General features: G+C 43.6%; 1 long non-coding RNA gene across 1 annotated transcript; it reads right to left on the reverse strand.

Moving 5' to 3' along the window:
* LOC308309430 lies at positions 1-1,165 on the reverse strand. Its single transcript, XR_013963398.1, has 2 exons — positions 509-1,165; positions 1-202 (listed from the first exon to the last, which is right to left on the reverse strand). It is a non-coding gene; the product is annotated as an uncharacterized lncRNA (long non-coding RNA).
* Positions 1,166-4,755: the final 3,590 nt, after the last annotated feature.

Genomic DNA, 4,755 nt, shown 5'->3' on the forward strand with positions numbered 1-4,755 from the left:
TTATGTTTTTTCCAAAACGGTGAAGTGTCCCTTTAAGGTCTATTCATACTTCAGGTTTCGGTGCAGAGGTGACCACCCGGAAACTACAACATGACATCACTGTCTCTGTTTTGACAAAAACTACAACGTGACATCACTGTCTCTGTTTTTACTAGAACTACAACGTGACATCACTGAGCCGTTTCGGTGGTCTCTGTTTTTACTAGAACTACAACGTGACATCACTGAGCCGTTTCGGTGGTCTCTGTTTTTACTAGAACTACAACGTGACATCACTGAGCCGTTTGGGTGGTCTCTGTTTTTACTAGAACTACAACGTGACATCACTGAGCCGTTTGGGTGGTCTCTGTTTTTACTAGAACTACAACGTGACATCACTGAGCCGTTTGGGTGGTCTCTGTTTTTACTAGAACTACAACGTGACATCACTGAGCCGTTTGGGTGGTCTCTGTTTTTACTAGAACTACAACGTGACATCACTGAGCCGTTTGGGTGGTCACCTCTTGACTGTGAATGAATAGTCCATCAGTGCTTCTCTCTTCCTTAATGAATAGAGCGCCGCAGTCCCGCCCCCTTTCAGAAAAGCGAGTGGCCCAGGAAATGAAAACACAATGCATTATTCTCCCATCGGCACTTCTAATATAATTTATTTAAAGACGGTTACGCCGCGGACAAAGCCAACTCGGATCGTGACGAATCATGACAATGAACACAATGTTTTGGGCCGATCAAATAATTTATAAGACGAAAAACAAAACAAATAGTGTTGTGTCTCCTGACTTTCTTTTCTTCTTTCTAATGATTTGATCGGCCCAAAACATTGTGTTCATTGTCATGATTCATCACGATCCGAGTTGGCTTTGTCCGCGGCGTAACCGTCTTTAAACAAATTATATTAGAAGTGCCGATGGGAGAATGCATTGGGGTTTCATTTCCTGGGCCACTCGCTTTTCTGAAAGGGGGCGGGACTGCGGCGCTCTATAGTCCATCAGTGCTTCTCTCTTCCTTAGTGCCCAAAGAAAGAAAGAAAGAAAGATAAAAATACAGGCTGTACAGTACTTTTTCTTTTCTTTTCTTTTCTACTTTTCGCAAAATGTCTTAATAAGCAAATATGCTGCACAAAGTAGAGTGTGTGTTATTTCTGCTGGATGTGTGTGTGTGTGTGTGTGTGGGGGGGGGGGGGGTATTTAATATAGAAAACAAATCTATGTATATTTAAAGAATAAAAACGCGACTGGTGAAGAAAATAATGTGTTTCTCATTGTGTGTGTGTGTGTGTGTGTGAGAGAGTGCTGTGCGCCACAGCCCTCCTATGAGACACAGACTGGTTTCTGAACTTCCCACAGCCCTCCTATGAGACACAGACTGGTTTCTGAACTTCCCACAGCCCTCACAGACTGGTTTCTGAACTGCCCACAGCCCTCCTATGAGACACAGACTGGTTTCCGAACTGCCCACAGCCCTCCTATGAGACAAAGACTGGTTTCTGAACCGTCCACAGCCCTCCTATGAGACACAGACTGGTTTCTGAACCGCCCACAGCCCTCCTATGAGGCCTGTGGGCGGGGCATAGCCTTAGATCATTTACTACATTAAGAAACGCAAACATTTTGTGTTCAATTTAAATTTCACGCAGACCTACAGTTACATACTTAACTTTGTTTTGAAAAGTGCTTTATGAATAAAAGTCTATTCTTATTCTTCTTATTCTTATTCTTATTATTCTTAAGTAGGATTTTTTTTTTGCTATTTTATCACGGACATTTATTGAGGAGCAATTATATGAACTAGAATTTCGCCCCCTTTCGGGCAGCTCATCCCAGTGTCGTTGCAGCGCAATATGGGAAGAAGGAAATTGCGGGAGTTGACAGACTCCACTTCATGTTTCAGCTGTGTTTTTAAACTCAGTAGTGTGCCCTGCACACAGCGCACACTCGCAATTGCAGCTTTTTGTGTCATGCACCAAAGGCGCCCAGCCCACATGGGCTTACAGGACACACCATATCATTGCATTCAATATTGCATTGTGTACAATAAACAGATATGTTTTGTTGATATTCCCTTTTTTTTTTTACACAAACAAAACATTCTGCCTTATTTCCCACGCCCTGCATAAAAAGTCTGCCAAAGCAAAAGTACCTTTCCTAAAACATAATTCCAGTTTTTCATAGTCCTCCAACCAGAAAAAGTCTGCACAGATGGTTGTCATTTTACAAAATAATACATGTGTTAATGCTTCATATAATGGGCAGTAAAACAAAAGATGATAGATTGAACAGGCAACTAATGTAGTGATTGATTAATTGAATGGGCCTGAATAGATCTGTGTAGGCTGCAACAATTGGCGTGCTTTGTGTAAATGGCCGTCGTGAGGTTCACTGTTCCTTTTTAGATGGACATTCCACAGCGCCAGCGCCATGGGGGAGGGTGGAGGGGCACACACACACACACACACACACACACACACACACACACTGGGGCCAGCGTGTAGGCATAGTCTACTGTAGTAAATATAGGCGACTAATAATGTGCATGGAATGGATAGTGCATGAGTGTGCAGGTTCAGCGCACACGCGCAATTGCGATGTATGGATAAATGAAATGATTAAGCAGGCAACATTGAGAAGCATGCAACATGCTCGCACACGCGCAATTGCGATGTATGGATAAATGAAATGATTAAGCACGCAACATTGAGAAGCATGCAACATGCTGTGTGATTACCTGTTTCGGTTCGCGACACACACACAGGGCGATGTATGGATAAATCAAACGAACGATTAAGCAAGCAACATTGAGAAGGATGCAACATGCTGTGTGATTTACCTGTTTGGGTTTGTTTTGCGCGACTGGCTCGCAAATGTTTGGAGGCACGCGTGTATTGAGAAAGTGCGCTGCGTTTTCTTCGTGGCATATTGTGTTTTTGGGGGGGTGATGGCAGAGTATATTTTGTTGGTGGAGTGAGTAGCCTACACTCCCTACAGTGCAGTCAGAGAGTAGTTCACAGGTCACACACAGGAGCAGTGAAAGGGGGAGGGGACTTGGGATGGCAGTGTAGAGTAGGCACGACATTGAGGGGATAGAAACCATCCCGGTCGCATGGTTCATCTAACGTGTGTCACTGTGAAGGACTGGCCCCATTAAGTGAACGTAGTTGGCGACACAGGAGCAGTGAAAGGGGGAGGGGCCTTCGGATGGCAGTGTAGAGTAGGCATGACATTGAGGGGTAGAAACCATCCCGGTCGCGTGGTTGATCTAACGTGTGTGTCACTGTGAAGGACTGGTCCCATGAAGTGAACGTAGTTGGCGTAGTAGACGCCAACATGACGATTTTGACGTAGGCTGTTGAGGTTGAGCAAGAATAGCGTGTTTCAGAAAAGTAATATTTAAACAGTAAATAAGACATTTTTGGCGAATGCAATGTAGTCTATATATGTTTTGTGGGAGTGTGCAGGTTTTATTTTGCATAGAGAGATGTGTGGTGGAAGTGTGGTTTGGTCGGAGATAGAGCACGAATGAACGGCCATGTGCTCATGTACCCCCTGTCTATTAGGTCAGAAAAGTAATATTTAAACAGTAAATAAGACATTTTTGGCGAATGCAATGTAGTCTATATGTTTTGTGGGAGTGTGCAGGTTTTATTTTGCATAGAGAGATGTGTGGTGGAAGTGTGGTTTGGTCGGAGATAGAGCACGAATGATGTGCTCATGTACCCCCTGTCTATTAGGGTAGCAGGATATAGGTTGAAAAAAGTGGTTCATTAACGGCCCACTGCTCCCACCTAGTGGCTAAAAGGAGTGCAGCGCGGAAGGACCGTTGCCCCTTTGTCATGTCGTCATGCAGCTATCTGAATGTTTCTAGGGGGACAGGTTGGGTTCTGATTCTGAACCTGTGGGTCCTACTCTTACTCTTAGCACATGTAAGAGACGAACATAACCATATGACTAGACAAGCCAGTTCGGGTGTTTTGGTGGCACCTAAACCAAGAACAAATATTCTTAAATCTTCTATTATCTACAGAGCAGTAATAGGTTGGAATGCACTACCAAAGTGTATAAGTTATAACCAATACAAATACAACATTCATCTTTAAAATCAAGTTAAAATAACACCTTATGTAAACCATACTACAGTAAACCCTGGGAAAATAATAATTCAAATGTATAAATGTGTTGAAAGTGATTTTTTGCTATGTTTTTCTTTGTTTGTTTTTTTCTCCTATGTTTTTTATTTCTTATTGTATTTTTTATTTTACTATGTTTTATTTTGAGTTAGTGTTTGTAAACAATTGTAAGTATTGCCTTTGTTAAATGTTAAATGTTTGTCTGTGTCGGACCCCAGGAAGACGAGGCAAAAGCTAATAGGGATCCTTATAAACAATAAACAATAAATAAACAACATGGACATGTGTCACTGCAGTCTATATATGGACATGTGTCCCTGCAGTCTATAATATTTAGGCATATCTGTCACTATTTCGAGCTACATGAACCACGTGACCGGGGCCGTTTTCTGCGCCTGCGTGGCGCAGTACGTGCCGTGCGCGTACGTCCCTTATGGTACGTCCTCCTGCTGAACAGTGAAGCGCGCGGCCAACCGGCCGGCCGGCGCGCATGCGCTCTTCCGACCAAACAAACAACCAAGCAAGCAACCTACCATACGGGCGCGTGCACGTTGCATGAGAGAGAGAGAGAGAGAGAGAGAGAGAGAGAGGGAGCATTATGGCACAGTCCTGACTGAGGCCCGGTTCGGTTC

Source organism: Protomyctophum bolini, assembly GCF_963924005.1.
Source record: "Protomyctophum bolini genome assembly, chromosome: 22".
Taxonomy (NCBI): domain Eukaryota; kingdom Metazoa; phylum Chordata; class Actinopteri; order Myctophiformes; family Myctophidae; genus Protomyctophum; species Protomyctophum bolini.